Below are 13738 nucleotides of genomic sequence, written 5' to 3'. Positions count from 1 at the left end.
CAAGGCACCTGGAAGACACTGGGGCTTTAAATATTTGAGGTTGGAAAGCAGCCATTTGGGGGATTTCAGACGGTCTCTGCAGTTTATGAGGGAAAAAAAATAAATTTGTTTTTGGAACAGATATTCCCTTTGTTTAAGGAAGGGCCATGTCACTGAGTCATTTTGGTCCTACTGGTAAGGCCAGTTCCCCTCCTAATGCGCACTATTTACAGATGTCAACTGGAGACGCGCCAGATGAATTCTCAGATCAGAAATTCTTTCATGTAAAACTTGGAACTTCAGTGTCCAATGCCTGAAAAAAAAAATCGCTGTATACTCTTGGGAGATTAGTTTGTTGTTCTGACCAAAAATGAGCTCACAAGTGATCCAGCGCCAAGATCTACCCCCACGAGGAGGCAGACGCAGGCCTGGCCCCCAACACCGGGTGGAGGCTATGGAGCCGCTCCTGCAGGGCTAGTAGAGCTGAAGAAGCAGGTTTGATGAAGCCAGAAGGGTCTGTGATGTTTGCGAGCGGGTCAGATGGCAACCTGACAGCTTGAGTAGGCGTTTCCTCCAGGGGGACTGGAGGTTCCCACTGTCAGGTTTGCTGGCAATAGGGTCTGAATCCTGCTAAAGGCGATGAGGTAGGCTTTGGACTGGAGGGGATGAAGGTCTTCCTCTCTCTGAAAGTAGCTTGTACTCCTCGGCAGAAATGTTCTGAAAGTACCTTTGGGGGCCTCTTGCTTCATGAAGTCCCAGCAGAAGCTATGCAAGGCCAAGCTTGGCCTTTTTGTTAAATTCTGTTGTCCCCATACATTTGGTAAGGTTATACCATTTCCACTTCAGAAAAAAATCATGTTGTACAACTTAAATATATACAGTTTTTATGTGTCAGCTGTAAGTTAAAAAAGCTGGGGGTGGAATTATACCATTTCCATCCTCTGTAGCTGTGCTTTGGGGACTGAAGGAAGGAGCTCGCATCCATGTTAGGGGTGAAGATGTACAAGGGTGACAGTCAACAGCCTGGGAACCAGGGTACCAGAGATGCCAGCTGAGCTGAAGAGGAGCAATGGCGCAGAGCAAGGAGGCTGGGAGGCATGGCAAGCCACCACCTGGGTAGACTCGTGGATTGTACTCACATTCCTCAGGTTCCCAGAAATATCCCGAGAGAAGGCAACTTCCTTGAAGAATGGACTGCCTTTATCCTATGAGATGTGGGGTTGGATGACTGCTGTGTGGCCACAGATGACTGATCAGGTATAAGAACTGGTGCAGAAGAGGGGACATCAACTGGGTTCCGTGTGTAAAATGATTTAATCTGACTTGATGGCTAATATAGTAGCAACCATTATTATTTTACAGTTGAGGACAATAAGATTCAGAAAGTTGAACCAATTTTTCCAAATGTCCATGATTTGTTTGCTACATCCAATACCTAGAGAGCCTGCCTGTCCACAGCTTCAGGAAGAATGGCCCATGGCCTCATGGGACCATTTCCCCTGATCACAGCTGATCGGATCAGGAGCTATTACCTGATCCAAGTTAAGCCATTCAAATTCTCTCTCCTCCATATTTAAACACAGTGATCATTGATCTCCACTGTGTCCAAGAGCTGTGAGAAGTCAAGACTGTCACGTCTGGAATCATTGCCAAGGTCAGCTAAAGCCATGGGCAGGCAAAGCAAGGAGGCGCAGAAAGCAGGCCTGGGAGGGAAAGTCACCCGCGGGGAGGAGAGTTGAGCAAGTGTCCGGGGAGCTGTGGAAACAGGATTCCTTGGGTGCCAGAGACAGGCGGTGACTTCCCACTTGCTGTGAGGTCAAGCTGAACCTCCTACAACGGGGTCCCAGGAGCTACCCCTGAATATTTGCAATGAGACTACTGTTTTTTATCTGAACTTAACTGAAGGAGCTTCTTTTCTTTGTAACCGGTAATCCCTGGGCCAAGAGCTCTCTAGAGAGAGCGGAGACCGGCTGCCAGACCCCTAGCCCAGCGCTCCCTCTGTGGACCACAATGCCTGCTTCCTCCCTTGGGGTAAGGCAGATTTCTTTGTTACTAAGTGGGCCTGTCCGGGTATTTTTGTATTAAAAGTATAATTTTTCTTATATCCCCGCAAAGTTGTGGATGGGACACAATGCCCAGAAATGGCCCAAGACTCTATCTGAAGATCTAAGTAGGAATGGTCACATGATGCCTGAAAGCCCCTACACAGACACCTGGTGAAGGCGATGGCCATCGCCAGCTGAGGGACCAATGGAGCCATTGTCTGTGGCCTGGCAGAGCTCCCTGTCCTGGACCAGGCACTCAGCTTGCAAATCCTGACATCAGGTGATTCCCAGAAAACAGCGAGACTCCAGCCTAAGGTGGCCAAGTTCCATGTATTATTTCTCTGCTAGGAAACAAATCACTTGGCAGGCGAAGTCACTGGGGAGCTTGCCACCATCAGTGAGAAAGCTGGGACCCGTTCCGTCAGGAGCGCTCTCTACGTAATGACCCACTTAACTACTCCATTGGCCCATTGTTTTGCTGCTTTATCGGGCCCTCAGTCAAAGATAAACTTCCTCAAAATAACAACATTAGTAATAACAGCTGAATCCGTTAGTATGCATTCCTGTTAGCCACCAAAATCACCACATAAAACAGGGGGCATTGCTGCACTTTACAGATAAGCAAGCTGAGGCTCAACCTGAAGTAAGCAACAGAGCTGCGGGTCCACTCCACTCTGCCGCTAATAAAAAACGCCAGCATTGATTGAGGTCATGAACTATGCTCTGGACACTTTGTCCAAATTCCTTCATTTTCTCTTCACCAACAACCCCATAATACAATTATACTAATATATGCATAAGAAAACCAAATCAAAGGAGGCTAAGTAATTTGCCCAAATGGATGATAAGGTGAGACTTGAACTCGATTCTGCCTGGTCCCTAAATCAGAGGTTCTACCCAGGGCCCCTCGTAAGCTCTCTTCCCAGCCCTTCGCTGGCAGGGTCTGGCTGGGCCTGGCTGGGCCTGGCTGGGCCTGGCTGTTAAGGTCCAGCTAAGATGCTAACTGACGTGTGTGTTGAGGCCTTGTCCTCCCCACCCAGCCTGGGCTTCTCCTACCGCCCTTCCAGGGGTTCCTCAGACTTCACACCTGCTCCTTAAAGTGGGCAGCTCTCACCCCTGAAGCCCCACCTTCCGAGGCCCAGACAGGCGTTCTGTCATTTCCAAGATCACACAGCTGGCAAGTGGCAGAGCCGGGCCTTGAACCTGGGTGTCTCCCCAGAACCACACTGCATCTTTAAGAGATCTGCAACAGGAGTCTCTAGCAAATCAAAAAGCCCTCAGGTGAAGAGAAATGAGTCGCAAAAAGGTGGAATTTGAAAAGCAGGATAATGGGCCATACAAAAGGAAATGTCCCAATGTCCCAATGTCCCAAACCCCGTGAAGCCGCTCTGCAGCAGTCAGCAATCCCAGGGTCCTAAGGAGACCAGCCCCGTTTCCAGAAGCATCACTGACCGTGGAATCAAGCCACCTTTGTGTTGACACAACAGTATATCTGCAGCACACTGGCTGATTCTCATTTTCCACCCACTTGAGACCAAAAGGAGAAGACATTGGGTCAGTGGGCAGTTTCCCTGGACAACAGACCTAGACCCCGAGATTTGCGTGCGAGAGGTTCACTGGGGCATGCTCCCCCATCCACACCGGGAGGCGGGGAGGGAGGCGGGACTGGGCAGACGGAGAGGTTGGGCAGCTGTGCAGTCACAACAGAGGCCTCTGCTGATCGCATGAGCCGGGACAGCCCCCAGTGTTGTCCTGAATCCACGCAGGGGGCTAAGGTTTCGTACCCGACGAGGACTAGTCATCAAACCAGGGTACCACAGAGATGGGGCATACAGTCGAACAAGCAGCTGCCTTTGGCTGAGGGCAGCTCCTGCCTATGAACCTCCAATAGCCAGCACTGCCCGCAGCTGAGTGATAGATAAGCACACCAGTTCTAAAGAGGAATCCGGGGGGTGCACCCTAGCACCCTCTACATCCTCTATAAATAGGTTTTAGGATATGCCTGACTGCATGCACATGCAAGGATACACACAGACACAGACACAGACACAGACACAGACACAGACACAGACACAGACACACACACTCCCTGGTCCTGCCGGAGCTCCTGCAGCCTCACCCCATCTCCCAAGACTTCCAGAAAGCAAGAAAGCACTGTTAGCTATCACCTTCTGAAAGTAAAGAGAGAGAGGGGCTTAACTCCCCAAAACTCTTGCTTTTTTAAGAGCTAAAGTAGGAAGAATGAAAAAGCACAAGTCCCCTAAATTTGCAAAGGCTCTAGCCTGCCTCGCCATGATGATGGATTATGTTGTTACTCAATTACATAATAGATGGTTGCCTAATTTACCCAACTGTATATAGATTTTTTAAAAAATCCATTTCCCCCATAAACAAGAGCATAATTTTAACCACAAAACCACTCAAGATCTTAACCCCAAGCCACCTTATTTGCATTTTTTCCCGACAGAGCTTACATTTTTATTTCTTTAATTGGGCAATTTTGAGCACAAAGCCTGACCACCAGCCATGCTGGGTGATAACACCCTCACTCTACAGCCACATTCACCCCTCTTCCCCCATTCCCAGAATTAAAGGAATGTTTAATGGCCTCAGGCCACTTCCAGAATTAAAAGAATGTTTAAAGATTTGGGGCTCAGTCTGTTGGGTCAGAAGAGGATACAGAACGGAGAGCACATGTGCCCTGAGCCCCTTCTCGTTTTCTGGCATCTCAAATAGTCGCCACAAATGTTGGGGCTCTTAAACTTTCACACGCTTCCTTCCTGGAGTTCTGAGAGCCTCAGAGAAGCTCTAAGAACTATAGGAAAAACAAAAAGAGGACAAAAGAAAAATCAGTAGGTCAACTGCTAAAAAAAATCCTTCAAGTGTCTCCCAAATTGCAACTCTCTCCAAGTCTCTCTTTCATCTAATTGCTTCATCTTACAGGAAAAGGCACCTGTGACCCAAGGTCTCCAAGCCCTACTTGATCCACTTCCCTATTAATGTAGATGTGCTTGTCCTAACGGCAGATTTATGATCTAATAGCTTAAAAATCTTCCTACCAAGTTCTCTGATGTTCACATGTTTTGTTTTTTTTAATTGTTGTTTATTTATTTGTTTTTATTATCATTGTTATTTTTTAATCTTCCAAGCTCTCGAAGAACCCTTCTCCAAGGCAAGGTCTTTGGGGTCCTTTAATGCTTGGGTAGGTCTGCACTTCACTTGCAGCCGAGGTACCATTCAAGATCAAAGAGGCAAGGCGGGATTAATGGAAAAGAATTGCTGTTTCTTTGTAAGAATTTCTGGATGTTAACCATCTCTGACCGTGTGTCAACTGCTTCCAACTTCATTCATCAGTAGACTCTCTTGAAACCTCATGGATCCCTGGCCTATAATCTTCTTTTGTTTCTGTAATGAGATGAAGGGAAATAACTTCCACTGAAATAAGTTCCAATTAATGATGCCTCTGAGTAAATCTTTTGGATCACGATAAGTGGCTCACAGTAAGAAGCGCCAACTCCCCTGGAATATGCGTGTGTATGCTCTGTTTCATTTCTTGTTTCTTTGGGGAAGTAAGGAAAATCAACTCATATTTCAAAATTCAAAAATTGATTGTAGTTAAATACTTTGGAGGATGATCCGTGATTTGGAAGATGAGGCTGATATACCCTCAGACCTGGAAACACAATTTGGGCAGGAGGAATGGGACTCATTTTTTTCCTGTTAAATTTAAATCCTATGAAATTATCTGAAATTACCTACATAGAGAGACTTCTGCTAGGGAGTGTGGGAAGTAAGTTAGTGGGCAGGGAATGGGAGAGTAAGTTTAAATGGAAATTTTGATTTTTGAGGGCAAATAAAAGTTTTATTATGTTTGAATTTTGCAAGGGGAAAGGTTAACATTTGTTTTAAAAGTTGTTTGATGGCTTTGGATGAAAGTTTGCATGAGCTTCTAAACTAGGATATTATTGGGTCCCAAATAATAATGTGAAATTCACAGACATTTTGTATACACAGATTACGTATGAAGCTGGCATGGAGGCGTGGGTGGTACTCACTCAACCGGTTGAGCGCTAATTCTCAACCAAAGAGAGACCAGAAGAGAAACAAAAGAGAGCCCAGGGAACACCATCATTTAAAAGGAAACTAGACAAGGAAGAGCTGCTGGGACAGGCAACTGAGACGAAATAGCCATCTTTTTTAAAAGTTTTTTTAAGGTTTTTTTTTTAAGCATTGAAATACAGTTGACATACAATATTATATTAGTTTCAGATGTATAACATAGTGACTCAGCATTTATACATCGCAGATCATTCACCATGGTAAGTCTAGTAACCATCTGTCACCATACAAAGTATGGCAATATTATTGATTGTATTTCCTATGCTGTCCATTACATCCCTATGACATATTTACTTTATAACTGAAACTTTGTACCTCTTAATCCCCTCTTCACCTATTTCGCCAAATCCTCCACCCCCATCCCCTCTGGCAACCACCAGTTTGTTCTCTGTATCTATACACCTGTTTCTGTTTTGTTTTGTTGGTTTATTTGTTTTGTTTTGATTTGTTTTTTAGATTCCACATATAACTAAAATCATATGGTATTTGTCTTCCTCTTTCTGACTTATTGCACTTAGCCTAATGCCCTCTGGATCCATCCATGTTGTAGCAAATGGCAAGATTTCATTCTTTTTGTAGTTAAATAATATTCCATTTTGTGTGTGTGTGTGTGTGTGTACACATACCACATCTTCTTTTTTTTTAACATTTTTTATTGATTTATAATCATTTTACAATGTTGTGTGAAATTCCAGTGTTCAGCACAATTTTTCAGTCATTCATGGACATATACACACTCATTGCCACATTTTTTTCTCTGTGATTTATCATAACATTTTGTGTATATTTCCCTGTGCTATACAGTGTAATCTTGTTTATCTATTCTACAATTTTGAAATCCCAGTCTATCCCTTCCCACCCTCTACCCCCCTGGTAACCACAAGTCTGTATTCTCTGTCCATGAGTCTATTTCTGTCCTGTATTTACGCTTTGTTTTTGTTTGTTTGTTTGTTTTTTAGATTCCACATATGAGCGATCTCATATGGTATTTTTCTTTCTCTTTCTGGTTTACTTCACTTAGAATGACATTCTCTAGGAGCATCCATGTTGCTGCAAATGGCATTATGTTGTCAGTTTTTGTGGCTGAGTAGTATTCCATTATATAAATATACCACATCTTCTTTATCCAGTCACCTGTTGATGGACATTTAGGCTGTTTCCATGTCTTGGCTATTGTAAATAGTGCTGCTATGAACATTGGGGTGCAGGTGTCATCCTGATATACCACATCTTCTTTATCCATTCATCTATCAATTCCATATCTTGGCTATTGTGAATAATGCTACTAATGAACACAGGGGTGCATATATCTTTTCAAATTAATGTTTTTGTTTTCTTCAGGTAAATATCTAAAAGTGGAATTACTGGATCGTCTGGTAGTTCTATTTTTAATTTTTAGAGGGACCTCCACACTTTTTTCCGTAAGTGGCTGTACCAACTTATATTCCCATCAAGAGTACACAAGGGTTCCCTTTTCTCCACTTTCTCGCCAACACTTGTAATTTGTGGTCTTTTTGATAATAGCCATTCTGACAGGTGTGAGGCGATATCTCACTGTGATTTTGATTTGCATTTCCCTGATGATCAGTGATGTTGAGCACCATTTCATGTGTGGCCATCTTACAGCCTTCTTGAAGAAATGTCTATTTAGGTCCTCTGCCCATTTTTTAATCAGATTTTTTTCTGAGTTGTGTGAGTTCTTTGTATATTTTGGATATTGACCTCTGACCAGATTTATCATTTGCAAATATCCTCTCCCATTTCGTAGGTTGTCTTTTCGTTTGTTAATGGTTTTCTTTACTAAGCAAAAGCTTCTTAATTTGATGTAGTCCTATTTGTTTATTTTTGCTTTTGCTGCACTTTCCTGAGGGGACAGATCCAAAAATTTATTGCTAAAGTCATTGTGAAAGAGCACACTGCCTGTTTTCTTCTAGGAGTTTTATGGCTTCAGGTCTTAGATTTAATTATTTAATCCATTTTGAGTTTGGTTATATATATAACTTTCTAACATATATATATATATGTTAGAAAGTGGTCTACTTTGATTCTTTTGCATGTAGCTGTCCAGTTTTCCCAACACCATTCATTGAAGAAGCTGTCTTTTCCCCATCATATATTCTTGCCTCCTTTGTCATAGATTAATTGATCATATGTGCACAGGTTTATTTCTGGGCTTTTCATTCTGTTCCATTGATTTTTGAGTCTGTTTTTGTTATAGTACCATACTGTTTTGATTACTGTAGCTTTGTGGCATAGTTTAAAATCAGGGCACATGGTGCATCCAACTTGATTCTTGTTTCTCCAGATTGTTTTGGCTATTCAAGGTCTTTGCATTTCTCTACAAATTTTAACTATTTTGGTCCAGTTCTGTGGCAAATGCTATTGATATTTTGATAAGGATTTCTACATGGATGTTCATTGCATCTTTGTTTACAATAGATAGAGAAGAATGGAAACAACCAAAATAAAGAGCTAATTAAATAAATCATGTTATGTCCACATAACAGAATATGTGGCAGCCATTTAAAGTGATGTCAAAGAATATTTATATATTAAGTGAAAAAAAACAGGTTATAAATCAGTTTGAACAAAATGATCCATTTTTTGTTTATATAAAATTTATCATACACACAAAGTCAATGGCAAAAGGCTGAGGAGATATGTATCAAAATAATAGCAGTGGTTGGGATTATGGGTAATTTTAATTTTCTTCTTTATGCTTTTCTATATTTTCCAAACTTTCTACAATGAGCAGCTCTTACTTTTATAGGAAAAAAACGATGTTTAAAATTTATGCATAGCAAACTTTCAGTGAATTTAAAAATGAAAGAGGACTCACTTCTCCTCAGGTTAATTATTTTATCTATAGGCCCCACCCTACCCTGAAAACTTTTCAGGAGGTCCACAGATTTGTGATTCCACATAATTGAAAAAGTGACAGCTTTCAACATGAACATAATGACCGTGTGTCAGCACCTTCTAGGAGTCAGGCACCTTGCTGAGACATAAAGGGGCTAAAGGAACAAGACACAGACTCTGCCCTCAAGGAGCTCACATCCTTGTGGGGGAGGGCAAATGCATACAAAAACAGCACCAGTGCAGGTCAGCCCCCAGAGGCCCCCTGGGAGTACAACACTGTGGTCAGGAGGGAGGGGAAAGAGTCCAACATTGCACATGCTCCCACTGGGCACGGAGAACCAGAGCTCACTTAATCTTCTCAACAAGTCCTGGAGGATGTTCTGTCCTCTGTGCTTTGAGATGGGGAAGTAGAGGGCGGCAGACATGCAGCAGTCAGGGAAGGAAGACATGCTCCCCCAGATCTCCTCTGCTCTAGGGTTCTCTTTTCCCCTCCACGCCAGTGGGCCTTACCGGGTGAGAAATGGGCCACCACGCTCTGCAAACAGATGCTGTATGCTGAAAAGGGTTCCATGATCAAAGATTCAGGGGCAGTGATGTCAGCCCCCTCTAGGAGAGTTATTCAGCACATTAGCCCATTGGAAGCCCTGAGAAGTCCTGTGGCAGGGCACTGGCAAGAGCATTTTCCACATTTACTTGACCACAAACGGTATTTTCCAGGACGGTCTGCAATCCTCCTGGAGCCAGGGAATCTCACGCTCTGTCACAGGACTTCATTCTGCTCAGGAGAAGCGGGCGTGATAGCGAGCAGCTCAGGGGAGGGGAGCCTATGGGCCCTAAAGGGTGAGGGAGGCTTTGACAGGTGCAGGAGAGGGGGTAGTTATTACTATCCTTTGTGGGAACAGCCCGCGCGGCAGCCCGTGAAGCCCGTGAAGCCCGGGGCCCCCCGAGCCGGTGCGGAGCCAGAGAGCTTGTCCCTCCGCATCTCCTTGCGGCTGCGATGACGCTGAAACCCGGGAGGCCACAAAAAGAGCGCAAGTGACAGCCAAGCCGGTGACAAGTTAATCTCCCTGGTGGGGATTTGAGCTTGCGTGGCCCAAACAGGCACACGATTTGCCTAATTTCCCCTCAAGGGACGTGTCTTCCCTCCTCGAGAAAGTCGCTAAGGACGGCCTCACTCTCACTTGTAAACAGCCGTGGATAATATCCTCCCATGATCTCTCCTCGGCGCCGGCCTTTGGACGCTCATTTAACCTAAATCGCTGCCGGCTCCGCCGGGGTCCCCCGAGGCCCACGCCCGCCCGAGCGGCAGCCTCCCCCAGCACCCCGCCCCGCCAGACCCCCAGCCCCTCCAGGTCGTAGCCCTCCCAGCGCCCGGCGAAGGGCAGCAGAGGGGCCTCGCCCCGACGGCGCGGCCCTGGTGACGCCTCCGTGGATGCGGACTCGGGTTTTCTCAGACAAGGGCCGCCAGTTAAGCAAAATTAGGGAAGGTGCTCCCTCAGGGGCACATTGCACGTTTGGGCTTATCATCCATGCCCTTGGGAGTCAGCCCTGGGTTCGAATCCTGCCTCTAACATGGACTGGCTATGGGGCTGTTGACAAAGGACACGAACTCTCTCAGTCCAAGATCCTCAGCCATAAATGGCAATGGGACACAGGGAAGTGGCGGATGTGAAGCACCAGGGACAAAGCCGGTTACCTCACAAACAAACCAACACAGAAACCTCAGCGCCCCTCCCCACGGTCATTTGCAGTGGTCCTTCCAACACTTTCTTCCGAGGTGGCAGCAGAGCATCAGGACCCGGGAAGAGAGTGGAAAAGCCACTCCAGCCTTATGTGTAATGATTTAATTTTTACAAAATTGGATTAATGCCTTACTTGTGTAATGAAAAATTAATTGGAAAAAAACCTAAGAAATCCACTTTCCCAGCATTCTAAAGGAGAATTTCTTACGGATTAGTTTTTGATTTTTGTGCAGTGTTCCACAAATTAGCCAAATGAAACCCCAACATCTCTGGGAGAATTTCTTTCCAAGGCCTAAAACTTGTCCACACACACCTCCATGGCCTGGGCTAACATTTTCAAATGTTTGCTGAGAATGAACAAACCCAGAGGCAAGGGCACTGGTCGCCTCTGTCTGTCAGCTCAGGACTTATCAACCGCTTCTCCAAGGTTCATTTCTCCCAAACTGCCTCCTCTGAAACCACCTTTCCTCCAAGAAACTGCCCTCTCCCCTTACTGGGAATACTTCCAAGCCAAACTAGCAGAGGGGCAAGACGAAGTCTCAGGATGCGCTAGTCCTTGGCATCTGATAGAGACACGCATGCTCCCAAGGAGGAACCTAAAAAGCCAGTTGGAGCCCCACTGTACACTCTGGTCCCTCACTGCCTTGTCAAAGATCTCTTCTGTCCCCTATCGTCATCAGGAGAAAAAAGACAGAAGGCTGCTCTGGCTGGGCAGTGATCAGCCGTACAGAAGGTGCCAAGGGAGAGGAAAATATGCAGCATTAATATTTAATGCCCCTTTTCCATTTTCCCCTAATAAGCTGAGTGCTGCAGCGGGGAGAGCTGATTTATTTTGTCAGCAGTGGAAATATTTCAAGTATGATGCATGTCACTGGGTCACACAGAACCCGTCACATGAAAACACACACTGCAGAAGCATCCAAGGGAAGAACCTTCTGGACTTGATCTCAAAGCCTTTAGACTTCAGGAAGTCTTACAAATAGCACAGGATTTCTGTAACAACTGGTTGCAGGACAGGTAGTGGGGTGGGCATTAGGCGACAAGCCTGTCCCTTCAGTTGGTGTGAGACCCTGGGGACCATGGCAGAAAGAGCAAAGGCTTTGGAGGCAAACAGCCCTGGTGCCCCACCCTAATCCCCCAGCCCCTACCACTTCCCTGGGCATCAATGACTTCCTATCACAAGCTCATGCAACTCTTTGTCTGAGGGCTTCTCTGGCCACCAGGTCGTGTTCTGCCCATTAGCAGAGCAGGTTGGAAGAGCCAGGGAGTTAAGGCTTTGGAAATAGCCCTAGACAGATGTCAGACGGGATTTGGTGAATAAATAGCACAGCTTCTTCATCCTTCTGAGGTTCTTCTGAGCTCTTCATTCTTCTGGCCTCTCCACCGCCTCCCAGATGTTCCCCAGTCACACTAAACCCCAAGTGCCTACAGAAGTCATCTGCCCATTAGCACATCTTGTACTAACTCCCTTCCCCTCCCTGTCTCGCCCCACCAGTCCCTTCCCAGTTCTTTCTGGAATCACCGCCCAGGTAAACTTGCACTCAGATTGTTGACTTAGGGTCTGCAGGGCAAACTATTTCATTCTTGATTTTCTTGGGTGGAAAAATGGTGACAGCCACTACCATCCCGCCGGTGGTTTTGAGAGCCAAGTGAAATAACACATACATATGCCGGTGGGTGGTCAAATTAGGTTAAGCAGATACCAAAGATATTTCCAAGTCCTTAGCCCTGGCACTTGTGAGTGTGACCTTATTGCAAACGCCTCGCAGATGTGATTAGGTTAAGGGTCTTTGGATGAAATCATCCTGGATTTAGGGTGGGCACTACATCTGATGATTAGTGTCCTTACAAGAGAAGAGAGGAGGCGTTAAGACCCAGGGACACAGTGGAAAAGCCACATAAAGAAGGAGGTAGAGGTAGGAATGATGCTTGTACAAGCCAAAAAGGCCAAGGATTACTGGAGCCACCAGAAGCCAGAGAAGAGGCATGGAACAGGTTCTCCCCCAGAGCCTCGAGAAGGGACCAATGCTGCCGACACCTTGATTTCAGACTTCGGGCCTCGAGAACTGTGAGAAAATACATTTCTATTGCTTCTGCCACCCATTTCTGGTCATTTGTTACAGCAACCCTGGGAAGCCAATGCATCAGGTAAGGCCCAGAGAAAGCTTTGCTTGTCTCTTCTGCTCACATCCATTGGCTCAAACTCACCCACGTGGCCCCATATAACTGCCAGTCTGGGAAGCAAAGCCTTGCTGTGTGCCAGGAAAGCACGTGTATCTTGAGCCCTAAGAGTCTTTGCCAAGTTCAAAGAACCAACTGCCAAGAGGCTGGGCAGCCAGAGCAAGCCAAAGTCATGCAGCTGGATGCGTCTGGTGAGGACACAGCTGCCGCCGCTGCTGGAACCTGGAAGCTGCCACTGACCTGCTTGCCACTCCCAGCCATGGGCACAGCTGTGGACACAGCTGTCCTCTCTGGGCACCTCTGTCCTCAACGTCAGCTGCACGCCAGAAGCACCAGAAACGGCTGCCTTTATAAAACTACCGTTGCTCTCATTGCCCTGCGATTCTGGTTTAACTGGTCTGAAGTGGGGCCCGGGCTCCAGTACTTGTTAAAAGCCCCTGGGTGATTCTAAAGTGCAGGCAGGGCTGAGAACGACTGTCCAAAGCTCTTCGTATCTGGCATTTTTCAAGAGAAAATGTTTTTGTAGATTATCTCATTTGAAACTCGACCCCAGGAATGGTGCTGGACTGATAGCTTTGGCTCCATTCCACAGATGAGGAAACTAAGTCCTTGAGAGTTAGAATGACTCTTTGATGCTACAGTTACATGGAGCACAGCCGGGATGTGAACTCTGGGCTACAATGTTAAGCCTGGTGTCCCCACACCAGAAATCTTTTATAACAAGACAGTGGCTAAAAAACTTACCACATCTGCTTAAAGAGGCCCTGAACTGATAGGAAGGCATTAGTGAGACCTGAATTCAAAGTGGAATGA

This window comes from Vicugna pacos, chromosome 11 (assembly GCF_048564905.1).
Source record: "Vicugna pacos chromosome 11, VicPac4, whole genome shotgun sequence".
NCBI lineage: Eukaryota > Metazoa > Chordata > Mammalia > Artiodactyla > Camelidae > Vicugna > Vicugna pacos.
Note: the sequence above shows the minus strand (reverse complement) of the source record.